The 18,238-nt window shown below is 39.3% G+C and overlaps 3 pseudogenes; 2 read left to right on the top strand and 1 right to left on the bottom strand.

The window, feature by feature from the left end:
• Window positions 1–332: 332 nt before the first annotated feature.
• Window positions 333–455, bottom strand: LOC116071592 (annotated as a pseudogene).
• Window positions 456–4,673: 4,218 nt separating this feature from the next.
• On the top strand, window positions 4,674–5,578 carry LOC116069175 (annotated as a pseudogene).
• A 6,779-nt stretch (window positions 5,579–12,357) lies between these two features.
• LOC116104774 lies at window positions 12,358–18,238 on the top strand (annotated as a pseudogene).

The raw sequence follows: 18,238 nt of genomic DNA on the forward strand, positions 1-18,238 counted from the left end.
CTATGCTAATTCTCTGGGTCTTGCTGGAGGCAAGAACTGGGAAGTTCCGACCTAACAGTTCTAGCTAATGTCCTTGAGTGAGGGAAGCCCTTCAATAATTCTCTAGTATGTAAAACAGTTCTTTCTTCTGTGGGACTGCCCTGAGAATTCTAACTATGTTAACTAAGTAAGCAATGGTGCCTGACTTCTGTCGCTAACTCTGAGGACATTCTATCTGATAAGGCAGATTCCTTGAGAGAAATTCCAAGCTAAGGACGGCTAGGAATTGAATTAGGATATTTTGGAACATTGTGCTGGTCAGGAGACAATGCCTAATTTTTTTTTTTTTCTTAAGCCTACAGCACCCGGTATTCCCAGGCACAGGTATTCTCATCCAAGTACTAACCAGGCCCGACCCTGCTTAGCTTCCGAGATCAGATGAGATCAGGCGCATTCAGGGTGGTATGGCCGTAGACGACAATGCCTAATATTAAGTTAACCATTAAGGAATCATTTCTTGGGGTACTTTTATGCTTAAATAAGAGGGCTTGTTGATGATTGGAAAGACTGATCTGGAACACGCCTGAGTTAGGAGATACCAGCGACTGTCTGAATATCCAGGAGGCACAGAATTCCTTTTGGATCCTTAATGCCTCTAATCCTAATCAGGTTTTTACCCCTGATATTTTGGATTTGACTCGAGTAGATGAGTGGGCGTGGCATATATATATATGCTAGTTTTTATGTCAACATGATGCAAGTAAGGATAATATTAAAAAATAGCATCCTAATTGACAAAATGCCTCCATAGGATTAGCCTGTAGGCAAATCTTTAAGGGCATTTTCCTGATCAATTTTCCTGATCAATGGTTGATGTGGTCCCACCCTGGACTGGTAGTCCTGTGTGCTATTAGAAAAATGGTTGAGTAAGCCCTATGAGTAAGCCAGTGAGCACCACTCCTACATGGTCTTTGCTTTAATTTTTTCCCTAGAATTCTTCAGTGTTGGACTTACAAGCTTCCAGGTAAAATAAACTATTTTCTTTCCATGTTGCTTTTGGCCTCAGTGTTTTATCACAGCATATAAAACACTAAGACAATAGAGTTCCAGTAAATGAGTGATTTTGTGAGAAGGGATGATAGAGTCTGGAGACAAAGGGCGCAAGGAGCTGGACACTAACTATGAGTAACACATGTTAAGGAGCTGGACATTAACTACAAGTAACACACGTTAAGGAGCTGGACATTAACTACGAGTAACACATGTTAAGGAGCTGGACATTAACTACGAGTAACACATGTTAAGGAGCTGGACACTAACTATGAGTAACACATGTTAAGGAGCTGGACATTAACTACGAGTAACACATGTTAAGGAGCTGGACATTAACTACGAGTAACACATGTTAAAACATCAACTTGCATATTTCAATTATGTGCAGAACACTAGATCAATTATCCATTTAGAGAGTTGCAGAAGATAAATTTTGCTCTCAAGATACAAAGAAAATAAAAAAATAGATATATAAAGTTAAATGATAAGCAATTTTTACCAAACATAAAAACAGTAAAATACAAATAGCTTTATATCTGATACTTCATATATGATGATCTTTTACTTGGCAAATAACGAACAACTGTTACAAATAAAAGAAGAAATTACTAAAAGATAAAATTTCAGCAGTAGATTTTAACACCTCTATCAAATGTTGACAAACTAAGCAAAAATAAAATAGTTACCATATTACATTTCTATAAAAATGTTTTTAAACAGAACATTCAGTTCTAAACTGTCGAAAAAACTGCCTAAAAAGTATCACAAAGCACAAGATATGTGATATAACTTAGAGAATAGTTTCAAATCAGTACAAGATCATTTCACAATTTCATTTTAAAAATAAGTGTTAAGTAAAAATTAGTTTGTTATTTGTTATGATCTACAATACTCCAGGAATGACACACATGGAATTTTTGGTACCTAGTTAAATTCAGTAACAAGCATCCGTTAATTATATTGTCTTAGATGATACAGACCACCCAAAGACATCAAAAGAAAAGACAGAAAATATATAAGAAAATGAATAATATGATCAAAAGAAAAACAAAAGCAGCAAGTGTTTAATAGCAACAGGTGATAAAAATCAGTTTCCATAAAATTGTAAATGATGATGCTAATAAGACCTCAAAAATTTAAATAGCCATGATAAAGAAATGAAGATTTATCCCTTTAATTCAGAGTGACATAATTTAATGTGTATACAAGACCAACATTAAAATGAAATAAACCATTATTTTGAAATAAGATCTCACTATGTAACCCTGGCTATCCTGGGGAATGGGAAGGATGGGGTGTGGGGTTTAGGTTTCAGAAGCCCTGTGAGTACTGAGTATGTGCAGAACCAACTGTAGGAGGCAGATCAACTTTACATGTGGTGACTCAAAGCTTATATAATTTGGGGAACAGAGGACAGAATATCTAGGATGGGGAAAGGTCATTGGCTGAAGGCTTATGTTACCCAAATGCCTCATTAGTATGGGGAAACATTTTAGGAATTTCTGAGGCTAGTAGAACTGGTTCTTATTGGGAGAAAGGAAGTTGAACATGTAATCTTAACCAAGTCTATGTGACATTCTGCAGGTAGAGGTCTGTGGGGATCTCTGAACTCCTCAGACAAAGTCAGAAAAGGAGAAGCCCTGCCAATGAAGGAGTCCTCCATCTTGTGCCGAGCTCAGAAGACTATACAGACAGTGGTAGACTTTGGCCTTAATTAGCAGGACAATGGGAGGTGAAAGAGCTCTCAAGAATACTTTATCTCTAAGGGAAAAGGTGGTGGAATGACATCCAAAGTTCAGGTACTGGAAAGCTTAATATTGTAAAATCGGCCATTCTGCCTAAAGAAATTATTGGTGCAATGTGATCTCAACAAAAATCCCTACAACATTGCTCACAGTAATAGGAAAGAAAACCCTAAAATTCACATGAAACCGCAAAATCCTTGGATATACAAAGCAATATTGAACAAAAAGAAAACATGTCAGAGTGATTACTGTTGCGGATAGCCCTAGGGCTAATAATATTTGATGTTAATTCCATTCTCGAGTGAGGGGCTGTGAACAAGGAATGAGTCAGCACTCAGGTGATTTCCTGCAAACCTTCTACCCAGCTTACTTGATAAAATAAAGGCTAGAGCTGGTGATTGGACAGAGAAGGAGGGGAAGACGGAGCTGAAGGTTTTGGGAAAGAAAGGGAGAGAGGAGGAGGTGGAAGAAAAGTGGAGCAGAAGCACATGGCCTAGAGAAACTGCAAGTAATAAGGGGTCTCATAGATGGGGAAGATGGTAGTGTAGTGGTAGATCTGCCCAATCTAGGCACACAGTTTGTGTTCATATTGAGTTGTGTTTTCATTGCTGGGGTATATTTGGGTTGCAGATTTATTGCAACAGATTACCTTTCCAGAGTTTAAGATATATAGCAGAGCTATAGTAATAAAACATATATGTTACCATCACAAAACAGACACTAAGACCAATGGAACAAAGCAGAAGGCCCAAGCATAAGTGCATGTAAGTACAAGCATCTGATATGTGACAAAGATGCTGAACTCATACAATAGAGAAAATGATGTGTTGCCAGCAAATGGTGATGAGAGGCAAGATATCTATGTGTAGAAGAACATGACCCATGTCTATTATCCTACACAAATATTAACACCAAGTGGATCAAAGACCACGAAAATACAGCCTCAAATGCTGAAATTGCTAGAAGAAATCATAGGCAGTACTCTATATGATATAGGTGGATATGACTCTGCGCTCATTAGGAACTAAGACCAACAATTGACAAATGGGGCCTCATAAAACTACAAAGATTCTGCACAGATAAGAAAACATTTAATCAAGCACAGAGGACGCCCACAGAGTGGTGAACAAATGAAAACAAATGACCGAAATATAAATGGAGTTCTGAATCTAAACAGACTTCTCAAATACATTACAAAATGGCTAAGAAATATCTCAAGAACTTATTTTTCCTAGTATTTCTCTATGCTCTGCCCAGGGAGTGGCTCTATTACAAGGTATGGCCCTGTTGGAGTAGGTATGTCACTGTGGGTGTGCCAGGCTCTTTGTTGGCAGATCCAGGAGAGAAAGAGAACCTGGTCCAGCCAATTCTCTCGGGGCTGAGTGGGATGATAAATGCTGAAGCTCGGATCTCCTGCTGTCCAGAGACTAACCACCTTGAGCCAGGAGTCTGAAACACCAAGCTGAAGCTCGGATCTCCTGCTGTCCAGAGAATAACCACCCTGAGCCAGGAGTCTGAAACACGAACTTGTTTTATTGTATTGATCTTTTTCTTTATAAAGGTCTGAGAGAGGAGGTGGAGTTTTTTGCTGAAGTGAGATGATGTAGCAGGAGCCGGAAAGTTGACAAAGGCTATGGAGTGACTGAAGGAGCCAACAAAGTTACTCTATGTCAACAGTAGCTAGGCAAAGGCAGGCTTAAGCAGGTGGTGCTGAGTCACTCCAGTACAGAATTGACTAAGACAGTTTTAAAAACTCGAGCCAGGCTCCGGTTTGTCCTCAAGGCCCAAACCAGGGCCAAATAGGGCCCAACATGGGTGTGAGCTATAAGACCCTCATCCTAGCTGCCTGGGAGCTAGTATTCTGCTAGCAGCCTTCAGATGAAGATGTAAAACTCTTAGCTGATGGAGCGGCTCTCTGTTGATTACAAAAAGAAGTCCAAGCTGGAGTTCTTCATTTACCCAGCTCCCCAGGTTTCCACTTCTGTAGTTGAGCCCTACAATTCTATCTTCACCACCCATACCACCCTGAAGGACTCTTGATTATGTGTTCATGGTAGGCAATAAGGCCATCTATGTATGACATCTCTTGTAGAAATCTCAACATTGAGCACCCAACTTACACTAAACTTAACTGCCTGATTAGCCAGATGTCATCTTCCATCACTGTTTCCTTCAGATTTGATGGGGCCCAGAATGTTAATCTGACAGAATTCCAGAACAACCTGGTACCCTAGCTTCATATTCACTTCTCTCTGGCCACTTATGCCCCTGTCATCTCTGCTGAGAAAGCCTACCATGAGCAGTTTTCTGTAGCAGAGATCATCAATGCCTGCTTTGAGCCGGCCAACCAGATGGTGAAATGAGACCCTCACCATGGTAAATACATGGCTTGCTGCCTGATGTACCATGATGATGTGGTTCCCAATGATGTCAATGCTGCCATTGCCACCATCAAGACCAAATGTAGCATCCAGTTTGTGGACTGGTGTCCTACTGGCTTCAAGCTTGGCATTAATTACCAGCCTCCCACTGCGGTACCTGGTGGTGATCTGGCCAAGGTCCAGGGAGCTGTGTGCATGCTGAGCAATACCATAGCCATTGCTGAGGCCTGAACTTGCCTAGATCACAAGTTTGATCTGATGTATGCCAAGCGTGCCTTTGTGCACTGGTATATGGGTGAGAGCATGGAGGAGGGGGAATTCTCTGGGGTCCATGAAGACATGGCTGTCCTAGAAAAGGATTATGAAGAGGTTGGTGTAGATTCTGTGGAAGATGAGGGCGAGGAAGGAGAGGAATACTAAGTCCATTACTCTAGCTCCTGTATCACATCAAACTCCAGGGTGTAGATTCTGGGGAAGATGAGGGTGAGGAAGGAGAGGAATACTAAGTCCATTACTCTAGCTCCTGTATCACATCAAACTCCAGCTCCAGCAATAGCTGCAGGCATTGATGCTTCTGTGCTGTTTCCATTCTGTGATCATGTCTTCTCCATGTGTACCTCTAAGTTTTCCATGATGTCTCAAAGTAAAAGCTTCAATAAAAGAAAAAGAAAAAAAAATTTTCAACAAAATCATAAATTAAACATATATATATATATATATATATATATATATATATATATATATATAAAGGAGATCCCTACCAAAGTTCAAGAAGCATACAGAACACCAATTAGATTGGAGACTAAGAGAAATTCTATAAAACATATAATAAACAAACACTGAATGTACTAAACAAAGAATGAATGTTAAAAGCTGCCAGGGAAAAAGAACAAGTAACAAAAAGGCTGACATTGCATTTCTCGATGGGGACTCTAGAGCCAGAAGGGTCTGCACCAATGTTCTATAAACTCTAAGAAACCACAAATGCTAGCCTAGACTTTCGATCACAATGGAGGGAGAGAGAAAAACAGTTCTTGATAAAAGGACTGTTGAAACCAAATGTAAACACTCTTTGTATACAAATCCAGCTCTACAGAAGGTACTAGAAGAAAAACTTCAGCCTGAAGAGATTAAACACACATAGGAAAGCACAAGGACTAAATAATCTCTAAGCAGCAAATCAAATGGAGGGGGAAACCCATACCATGACAACCATATAACAGAAATCAATAAACACTGCTCAATGATACCTTTCTACGTCAATGGTTTCAATCCATCAGTAAAATGACTTGGACCACCAGACTAGGAGGGAAAATAGGATCCACCTTTTTGCTGTATCCAGGTGGGAGAGGATACACCTAGCTGCATGAAGATTAGAAGTGGCTGGGTTTGGGGGGTGTACTGGCTAGTTTTGGGTGTCAACTTGACACAGGCTAGAGTTATCACAGAAGGGAGCTTCAGCTGGGGAAGTGCCTCCATGAGGTCCAGCTGTGGGGCATTTTCTCAATTAGTGATCAAGGGGGTAGGGCCCCTTGTGGGTGGTGCCATCCCTGAGCTGGAGGTCTTGGGCTCTATAAGAGAGCAGGCTGAGCAAGCCAGGGAAAGCAAACCAGTAAGGAACATCCCTCCATGGCCTCTGCATCAGCTCCTGCTTGCTGACCTGCTTGAGTTCCAGTCCTAACTTCCTTGGTGATAAACAGCAATATGGAAGTAAGCCAAATAAACCCTTTCCTCCCCAACTTGCTTCTTGGTCATGATGTTTGTGCAGGAATAGAAACCCTGACTAAGACAGGGGGGATATCCAGGCAGTGCCCACCTGCTCAGAGATCAAGGGGAGAGGGGAATGGGGGAAGGGTTTTGGTAGAGATGGCTGGGAGGGGGTAGTGAGTGGGATGTACAGTGAATAAGTAAAAAAACTAAAATTAAAAAAAATCTTCTTTCAACTCTAATAAAGGTTTTGTCATATGACATCCAAAATTCTGATCCTTTTACCATAAACTTTAACCATTCTTCTACCACAAATTGAATTCAGTAAGTCCAATTCTTAAAAAAAATTGTTCTGCTTATTTTCACCTAATGGCACTTTTGCTCCAGTGTCAAACTAATTCTTAAATAGCATGTACAATAGGAAAACACTAATCAACAAATACCACACAATATATAAAATATGTGATAATACTTAACAATTTAAATTATCATTCAGATTTATAGTATAACAATTGTTTTTCCTTCCAAGGAGGAAACAAGACATTTAGAGAACAATATTGTTAATATTTAGAAATGAATTAACAAATTTTTAATATTCAAAGAATGATAAGGCTATACTTTAAAATTTTATACTCCACTAAGTTGGAAAATCTGAAATAAATGGATAATTTTCTAAAACTTAAATCAGATAAACAATTTCAATAAACTTATAACTGCTAGTGAAATAGACTCAGTTATTAAAAGTCTCTAACCAAAAAAAAAAGCCTAGAACCAGATGGTTGTAGTACAGAATTCTAATTTAATTTAAATTAAATTAAAGAATTTAAAAGAATTAGTGCCAATACTCCTCAAATTACTCCACAAAATAAAAACAGAAGGAACATTGCCCAGTTTTATGAGGCCACAGTTATGCAGATACCCAAACCACATAAAGACTCAGCAAAGAAAGTGAATTTCAGAACAATTTCTCTTATGAACTTAGATGCAAAAATACTTAACAAAATACTTGCAACCCATAATCAAGTAGGTTTCTTCCTAGAGATTCAGGGATGATTCAATATATGAAAATCAGAAAAAATAATCCACCCTATAAACAAACTAAAAGGAAAAAAAACATGATTTTACCATTAGATGCAGAAAAGGCCTTTAACATGATTAATACCCCTTCATGATAAAAGTCCTGGAGAGATTAGGCATAAAAGGAACAATTCTAAATATAATGCTGGCAATTTACAGCTAGCTTAAATTCAACTTAAATGGAGAGAAACTCAAAGAAATGCCATTAAAATCAGGAATAAGGCCAGGTTGTCCACTCTCTTCATATCTATTCAATTAGTCAAAATGCAGATGATAAGATGGTCTGGAGTGCTTAGATCAAGTCCAAGTAGATCAAGGACCTCAATATCAAACCAGATATACTGAATCTAATAGAAGAGAAAGTGGGAAAGAGCCTTGAATTTATTGGTACAGGGGAAATTTTCCTATAAAGAACACCAATGCCTCCAGTTCTAAGTTTAACAATTGATGATGGGACCTCATGAAACTGAAAAGCTTCTGTAAAGCAAAGGACATAGTCAATAGGACAAATCAGCAACCTACAGATTGGGGAAAACATTTTCACTAACCCTACATCCAGTAGATTGCTATTCCAAAATATATAAAGAACTCAAGAAGTTAACTTCCACAAAACCAAATAACCCAATTTTAAAAATAGGGTACAGAGCTAAAGCAGAGAACTCACAACAGAGGAACCTCAAATAGCAAAGAAGTACTTAAAGAAACATTTAACATCCTTTAGTCATCAGAGAAATGCAAATGAAAATGACATGAGATTCTACCTTACACTAATCAGAATGGTTAAGATCAAAAACTCAAGTGGTAGCACATGCTGGCAAGGATGCAGAGAAAGAGGAATACTCCTCCATTGCTGGTGGGGTTGCAAACTGTTTCCCCCACTTATTTATTTATTTATTTATTTATTTATTTATTTATTCATATATATTCACTGTACTTTCTGATTATAGCACCCTTTCTATCCTCCCCTCCCAGGCTCACCCTCACAATCCCTCCCATTACCCACTTCTATCCTCCTCAGAGAAGGAAAATCCTCCATGGGTACCAACCTGCCCTGGCACCCCAAGTCACACCAGGACTAAGTGCATCCTCTCCCACTGAGGCCAGAAAAAGGCAGTCCAGCTAGGAGAAGGGAATCCAAAGGTATGTAATAGAGTTAGAGACAGTATCCCTCTACTCTAATTGGTAGAAGACTGCATGAAGACCAAGTTGCACATCTGCTGCAAATGTGTAAGGGTCCAGGTCCAACCTGTGCTTGCTCTGTGGTTTAGTATATGAGCCCTCATGGGTTCAGGTTAATTGACACTTAGGTTCTCTTGTAAAATCAGTGGGGTGCATCTGTGGGACAAGATGGAGACCTGGGATGGGGGAGGATCCTGGGAGTCTATAGAGGTGACACTAGGTCAGATTGTTAGCAACTCAGAATATGGAGACTGAAGTAGCTAGCCTCTCATAGCCAGGTAGGACTTACAATAGAAGAAGGGGGGACAACAATCAACTCACCCACAAAACCTTCTACCAAACTTTGTCCTGCCTATAAGATGCACAGGGATAAAGATGGAGAAGAGATTGAGGGAATGGTCAATTAACTTGAGACCAATCTGATGGGAGAGAATGAACTCTTGACACTACTAATGATCCTCAGCTATAGTTACAGACAGGAGCCTACCATAGCTGTCTCCTGAGAGGCTTCATCCAGCATGGAAACCTATGCAGAGACCCACAGCCAAAGTGAAGCTACGGGAGACTTATCTAAAGCCTTTTAACAAAAGTGCCAAGAACACACAATGGAAAGTGAATAGTGTCTTAGATTTATGTGGCTGGTAGAAGTTATGCACATGCAGGGCAATGAAGCCTTGACCTCAATCCTTAAAGGAGTAAACTCTAAAGATGATTACAAACTTCTGCATAGAGTAACACTGTATGCCTACAAGGCACTTGGAGCAACACTCTGTGATGTTCTGGGCAGTGACTTATTGAATCCCAAAGCGCAGATGCTTCTACACTTAACATCATGCATTCTATAGAACAATGCTATGAACACACTGGATATAAACTAATCCATGACAAAACAAAAGGAAAAAACCCCCACCATTATGTTAAACCAGAAAATTCCTGCATTGGAGAGACAACAGTCAAAAGGAACAACTTTTATTGGAACAACACGTATTCAAGTCATGTCAGAACAGGGGTTACGAGTAATCATGTACAACTTGAGACATAATTAAAAAGATAACTATTTAATAGTGGACATGCATGTGAATAAACATATCAAAAATGGCATATAACGTACTGCAGTGATAGCTCAGTGGTTAAGGTCACTGACCACTGTATAGAAGGTACCAGGTTCAAATTCCAGCAACCACTGTGGTTTTGGATCCTCTTCTGGTGTCTGAAGACAGCTACAGTCATATAAAAGGTCAAGGGATATGCGAAAATATGTTAGTTACCTAGCATCAATATCATCTTGCACATATTAAATGGTTATTATCAAACCATTGAGGATATATTAGCCCAGATTCATCTTAATTTGATTTCTAAAGTCATTCATATGAGTATCTTCTGGACTTACCATCACACATTCTATAGAATATGAAAACATTGGTTAATGCTAGATCTAAACTAACCCATGGTCATGAAAACAGGCATGAATATAAAATCTAAAGAAAATCACAATAGAGGATGGTTTTCTCTGTGTAAATACCTGCCAATAGATTACATATTTACTATTGGTTATATTCCTGCAATATTTATGCCAGTCTTGTGATAAAATATATAGGTAAAACACATAATTGAGAGATTTTTATGATGCCAGTAAAAACAATTCTTAAGAAAAATCCAATATCAATCCTTGTTATAAGCATTCTTCAAAATAACCAATTAAATTTTACTTCTGTGATATATTTTTCAAAAAAAGAAAGAAAATTCAATTCTTTACCTCCCAAGAGTTATTTATTTTATTGGATCTTAATATATAATTAAAATCAATCAGAACAAAGAACCTATTTATTATTAGATTGTTTATCTGCTTTCAACATCTTATTCTCATGCTTAGTATTAAATATATAATTTTCTTTATGTATAACAATGATGAGCTATTCATTCCAGAAAGCTGGTCAAGAAATAATAAATGTTTGAGAATAGAGTATGTTTAACCTGATGTAGACATTAGGCCAATCATATATGCAGGCCACATGCATGGCTCAAGTAATGTATATCATTTTTATGATTTTATGCATCAGTTATAGTAATATTAGAAATAAAATTAATAAGCTCTATTTATATAATTATTCTCCTCTTTAAAGAAGTAATGTTTTCCAGGCTGAAATTCAATTAAAGAATGTCATCCTTTGGATGGAGTAAAGCAGTTATAACTGGTAAATTATAGCTACTCAGGTGTTCCTATTCTCTACATAGGACTAATTCAGAAATGGAATATTTCCAAGCCTGCTGACTGTTTTGGCAGACTCTGTCTGCCTGCTATCCTTGCTTCTCCATCTCCACAGGGTGATCGGTTCTTTAGCAAACTATGATTATGGGGAATCTTTGGAAACCAGCCAAGAATATCTAGGAGCAAATCTCTGGGTGAAGGGCATATTTGATCTTGGTTACTAAGCAATTGAAATCATGATAACTCTTACATTATATCACCTACATTCATTCACTCTGGACTTCCTCCAGACCATCACTGATGAGTGGGAGAAACATGGATGAGGAGTTTTGCCAGGTGAACGGGTTCTTTTTTCTCAAATGCCTGCCATTTAGTCTTTAATTTTCAAAGACAACGTTCCAAGATCCTGCAGGCACTCAGGAACCAGAGCTTAACAAGGCTGGGGTGATGTCCCTAAGAGAAATGAGTACCTTTAAGACTGAGTAGGTAAACTGGAAGCCACTCTCCCCAAGGATGAGGGTAGGGGCTCAAGAAAAATTATCCTTGCTGTTGCCACAGTTCTCAGCCATTTGGAGTGTTAGATGAGTCTCCCTGGCAGGTGTTAGATTATTAGTAAAATTAAGCAGATGGCTTTGGCAAACTGCCCCTCCCATTCCCTCTGTTGCCAGTAATTCCAACCCCCTAGCTCAGCTTCACATATGCTTGTTTAAAAAGCTCCTGCCATTCAAGGGAATGGACTCAGTGTAATCATTTGAGCAAGTCTGGAACCAAGAACAAACGGCATCATCCTCATTCTCTTGGAACGTTAGGCAAACCCCTTCTTTGTTTTGTGTCACTCATAATGTGACAACAGATTCCACTCAGGCAGTTCATGTCACTGTCTCAGAGAAAGAAAGTGTGTCTACCAGAGGCTGTCTGTAGTATTTAGTATACTGTAAAATGGATCTGATAACCTATGCCATTCCACAAGAAGAGCAGCCAAGCCTCACATCTCTGCTTGAGGAGACAGAAAATGGCATTTCCTAGAATGGTTCTTCATGTCTTTGAAGCCCAGTGCATTTTGCTAGCATTTGGTCTGTGTTTTAACTATAAAGTTACTGATTTATCAGCCAGTAAGTCTTAAGAGACAGTTTACCAATCTGACGGGATCTTACACAGATGTCTAATTGAGACCATTAATGTAATGAAGCTGTGAGATATGAACTGGAACATTCAAACCATCCCAACAACAGTGAAGATATCTATAGCTATCCCTTATCTTTCTATTGACAGGAATAGCAAATAAAATAATTTATTTTACATCCCTTACAGTGGGAAAGATATGTACTTTTCAGCAATAATATTTTGAACATTTACAATGAATTTAGCACTAATGGCATTAGGGCTACCTTAAAAAAAAAATAACAGACCACAGTCCCTGCTTTCAATGAACTTAAACATAAAAAGAAAGAAGAAGAGGGGATTATAAAAGAATATGTAAAAATAATCTTGCTGCCTCTGAGTATATGAGCACCCAGCATCTGGAAAGAAGTGGAAAAGTCCCTTGTGATGCATGATGAGTTCCTGAGAATGGCCAGATGCTAGTTCTCTTTGTAGAAACCTATACTTGAGAGGAAAGAATATAGAGACAAGGAAAGGAAGTCAGTTTCCCATAGGTAGAAAAAGAGAGAGCCATAGTGTTGACTAGAGTCACAGTTGAGGTTCATACCATCAAGGATCCTGAAAACCTTCAAGGAATCTCACTACTGAGCAACTCAGTGAACTTCTAGAAGCTTTTAAACAGAGACTGGCACTGTTGGATCTGGGTTTTTAATTTCTTGTAACTATTAATGTGCATACTTGTATATACTGAAGATTTTCCCTAAGATCTTCATACATGCATGTATCATGCGTTCTAAGATCTTCATACATGCATGTATCATGCTTTGGTCATAACTACCCTCTCCACTATGCTCTTTTGGCCTCTCCTCCATCTCCCTTCTTTCCCCTTGGTCCCTGAGCCTTCCCTAGTAGCCAGTTCCCTTACTATTTTATTATTTTCACAGATTTTAAAGAAATTATTTTAGCTTCACTATGAGAAAAAATATATGATCCTTTTTCTCTTTTAAAACAGGATCACTTTTGTTTCTTTGTTTGTTTGTTTTTATTAGATGCTTTCTTTATTTACAATATCTCCTTCCCAGATTCCCTTCCAAAAAACAAAAAAAAGAAAAGAAAAATAAAAAAACTAAAACTAAAACAATCCCCTGTCCCCCCTTCCCCCGCGCGCTCACCACCTCATCCCCTCCTGCCTATTGGCCCTGACATTCTCCTTATGATTTATTTATTTCATATATGTGAGTGCACTGTTACGGTCTTCAGACATACCAGAAGAGTGTATCAGATCCCCATTAAAGAAAGTTGTGAGCCATCATGTGGTTGCTGGAAATTGAACTTAGGACCTCTCGAAGAGCAGTGAGTGCTCTTAACCGGTGAGCCATCTCTCCAGCCCAAACTATATGATACTTGTCTTGTGCATATAGTATATTGTTCTTAACATCATAATTTCTACTTCAGACATTCACATATATGAAGCTATGGGGGCCATGCTGATCGATACCACTACATCTGGCTCCAAGGGAATGAAGCAGACAATGACAGAGCAGGACAACCAGTGTCTTCCTCTTCTGACCTGAGTGGACATGGCCATGCTGTCTACACATTCTCTCTCTCTCTCTCTCTCTACCTACCTACCTACCTACCTACCTATCTATCTATCTATCTATCTATCTATCTATCTATCTATCTATCTATCTATCTATCTATCTCATGCACATGCTTGAGTACACACAGACACACACACCAGTTCTGTTTAGCCAGAAGAAACATTTTCATTTTTAAAACAGTGTCCTGACTGCCATGTGGAGAATAGATTACATGAGAACAGACCTAGAAAACGTTTCAGCTTTTAACAGAGATAAAACGAAGATTTCACTTTATAGCAATGCTCACAAGTTTCTTCCAATAAATATTCTCTAGGAGTTACACCAGGGAACATACCCTTACCATTCCTTTCCAATGCCAATGTACCTTTTTAAAGCAGCTGCAAATTTCAAAAATGATATGTGAATTGGATCTCTCAAAGAATACACACACACACACACATGCACGCGTGCACACACACACACACAGGCATACAAATACAATAATTTGCCTTTAGGTATATGTATATAATGATAAGTAGTACAAATCCTATTATTTATGGACAGATGTAATGGTAGAAAGTAGATTTTGAATTTTTCCAGCACATTGGTATACATGTTCATGTCTGCCTGGCATTGATGTAAGTGCAAACTCAGTAAGAGATCATCCAGTTCAATTCCTAGTTGTACAATAGGACTAGGCAGTCCAGTATTTTAAGCAGCACTTTCTTTTATTGGTCACCCGTGTAGCTTATGGCCTGTCTTCTACTGATACATTTCACTAAATTGTTAACACTGGACTCCAAAACCATTTCCTTTTTTATACACAGGAAAATAAATGAAGACAAAAAAATGAAGCTCACTTTTAAAAGCCTTTCACTTAAAAAAAAAAAAAACCCAACATTTTCTGCCTTGCTCTTTGACATGACAATAAGGGCCTAGGTCTTTGGCTGTGTGTTGTTTATTATTGAGACAGAATTTCAAACCATAGCCCAGGCTAGCCTTAAATTTGTGGGTCCTGCTTTCACCTTCCAAGTGATGTGATTACAGGCCTGAACCCATTACACCTAGCTTCCACCATGCCATTTCATCAGCGTGACAGGAAAGGGACCTAGCTATCACTCTCCCCTCTCCAGCTTGTTTCCAACAGCAAATGGATCAATCCTCATCATCTGTTTGGCCAACCTCCATCCCTTCCTCTTTGGAGTGAGAAAATTCATCCGTTAAGGGAGAAATTAAGTACTGAACTGTCCATATGACTCCCCCCTCCTCAAATATAAAAGTCTATATAAAGGATGGTGTGGACGATTCATAGAGCTCCACCTAGCCCAATCTGTCTGTTCTGACTCAAGGTTTGTATAGCACAAGGACCTGGGAGCCAAGTTAGAGGCAAGTGGTTCTCTACTTCCACCTTGGCCCTTATTTTTTTTCCTGCAGCCTTTGTTAACTATAACAGTTGCAGGTTCCACAACACTGTGTGTATTCACAAACATGCTGTGGATGAGACCACTGGCTTCATCCTCATGGGACAATTGCTTCGAGGGCACAGTCTATTAGCTTCTAATTCCATGCCTTTAAGAAGTGTTCTATTTTGTGGAATAGTTTGAAAAGTATTGGTATTAGGTCTTCTTTGAAGGTCTGATAGAATTCTGCACTTAGCTCATCTGGTCCTGGGCTTTATTTTGGTTGGGAGAGTTTTAATGACTACTTCTGTTTCTTTAAGGGCTGTGGTACTGTTTAGATGTTTTTCTGATCCTGACTTAACTTTGGTACCTGGTATCTGTCTAGAAAATTGTCCATTTCATCCAGATTTTCCAGTTTTGCTGTACATAGGCTTTTGTAGTAGGACCTGATGATTTTTTTCAATTTCCTTGGTTTTTCTTGTTATGTCTCCTTTTTCATTTCTGATTTTGCTAATTTGGATACTGTCTCTCTGTCCTCTGGTTAGTCTGGCTAAGGGTTTTTCTATCTTGTTGATTTTCCCAAATAACTAGCTCCTGTTTTTGTTGACTTTTTGTATAGTTCCTTGTGTTTATATTTGTTTGATTTCAGCCCTGAGTTTTGATTATTTCCTATTGCTCTGCCAGAGTCTGACAAATACAGAGGCAGATGCTTGCAGCCAACCATTGGACTGAGCACAGGGTCCCCAGTGGAGGAGTTAGAGAAAGGACTGAAAGAGCTGAAGGGGTTTGCAACCCATAGGAAGAACACCAATATCAACCAACCAGACCCCCCCCAGAACTCCCAGGGACTAAACCACCAACCAAAGGGTACACATGGAGGGAACCATGGCTCCAGCTGCATATATAGCAGAGGATGGCCTTGTTGAGCATCAATGGGAGAAGAGGCCCTTGGTCCTGTGAGAGTGTGATGCCCCAATGTAGGAGAATGCCAGGGCAGGAAGGTGGGAATGAGTGTTTGCGTGGGTGGGGTAGCACCCTCATAGAAGCAGGGTGAGGGGGATGGGATAGAGGGTTTCCAGAGGGGAAACTGGGAAAGGGAATAACATTTGAAATGTAAATAAATAAAATATCCAATAAAAAAAATGAAAAGAAAAATAAGGAAATGGGGAAAAAAAGGAGCATTCTAATTGATTGCACACATTTCAGACTTAGTTTTCACAATTGGTGTTTGGATTATCTTGTTCTAGGGATATTGCTCTTGGGCCTGGGTAGATTCACCAGAGTATTTCTGAGTGTAGATTGTTACCCTCAGCAAGAAAATATCGTCAATCTTGCCGTTCACTCTGCCAGTGGTAAAGAGACTACTGGAATGGAAAGAAGTCCTGTGGGATCTGGAGGAGCAGGTGGCAGAGAGCAGAATGAACAGAGGTGCAGGAAAGCAGTGAAAAGTCTGGCACAAGAGCTAAAGGGACAGAATGGTCTGGTGAACTTGAGGAAGCAAGCAAGCAAGCACCACTCAGAATGCAGTACTCCATGGGGGAGCATACTGAGCCTATGCTCTGAAGTTTCAGGAATGGGTACACCGAATCCTGTAGATCAGTGGGATGTAACAGGCATTTGCAGTTTCTCTGAACAAACCAGCTATCTTGATGGTTGTCTTCTGGTTTTACATGGGCAAGGGGTTCCACATGTTACATATTGCTGGTTATGGCACTGGCCAGACCTTTACAGTCATCATAAGCTCGAGACAATTGCAAACCATGAGTGTTGCTTTTAATCTGAAAAAAAAAAAAAAGTGAAGTATGCATAAATCCTGACCACTAACAGAGAGTTGACACAGCAGTTTTGCCTTCAGGATTAATGCCTCAGCACATAGAGATTCTAAGAGAACTGCCACCTCTGGATGATGGTACTCATTTCATTCCAGAAAACACTTATTTCCATCAGGAGTTGATGAGCCCCAGAGTAAAACGTAAAGCCCTGGAAACCCCACCACCTGAATGTATCAGGGAAGATGGGGAAATGAGTGATCAACAGTTGAAACACAGTATGGACATAGACTTTTCTCCAGTTGTACTGCCACCTACAACCTCTGTCTCTCTCTGTCTTTGTCTCTCTCTCTCTCACTCTCCTCTCTCTCTTACTCTCATTAATCACAGCTTGGATTTGCAGCTAGTTAAATGGAACCTGCATTTTGTTGTTCAATAGTATATTATGAACTAAACCATAAGACTAGGGAGATCTTCCATGCATCATAGCCCTCATTCACTGCTTAGGTTTGGTTTCCAGCCTTAACCAAGATAATGCTACTTGTAGAAGTGACATGAAGGCATATAGGAAGGGAAGGGCACTTGTATTACATAGCTGTGGAAGTTATTACAGAGTGCCTAAGTGACAGTGCAATCTTTGTGGAAAGCCAACTTAAATACAGCCCCAATATGAAGCTGGCACAATGCAACAGTGGATAAAGTTCTACCAGGCTGTCACATGAAGATCTTCAATAACCAAGGGTTTGCTGTTTGTCTAGTGCAGTCTGTTAACCAGGGTTGTGAAGCCATTTACCAGCTAATTTAAATATGTAAGATAAGAATGAGTCTTGTGAAGGGATGGGGAACAGAACATCAAAAGCAGACAGTAAGAAGTACTCCTTGTTGGATTGAATGTCATCTGAATGGCCCTCTTTGATGGCTGGACAGAGTATCAGAAGCAGACAGTAAGAAGTACTCCTTGTTGGATTGAATGTCATCTGAATGGCCCTCTTTGGTGGTTGGACAGAGAACTAACTCATATAGGATCCCTTTCAGTGGGATGCTTGGGCATGTAA

The sequence above is a fragment of the Mastomys coucha genome, unplaced genomic scaffold (assembly GCF_008632895.1).
Source record: "Mastomys coucha isolate ucsf_1 unplaced genomic scaffold, UCSF_Mcou_1 pScaffold22, whole genome shotgun sequence".
NCBI classification, from domain to species: domain Eukaryota; kingdom Metazoa; phylum Chordata; class Mammalia; order Rodentia; family Muridae; genus Mastomys; species Mastomys coucha.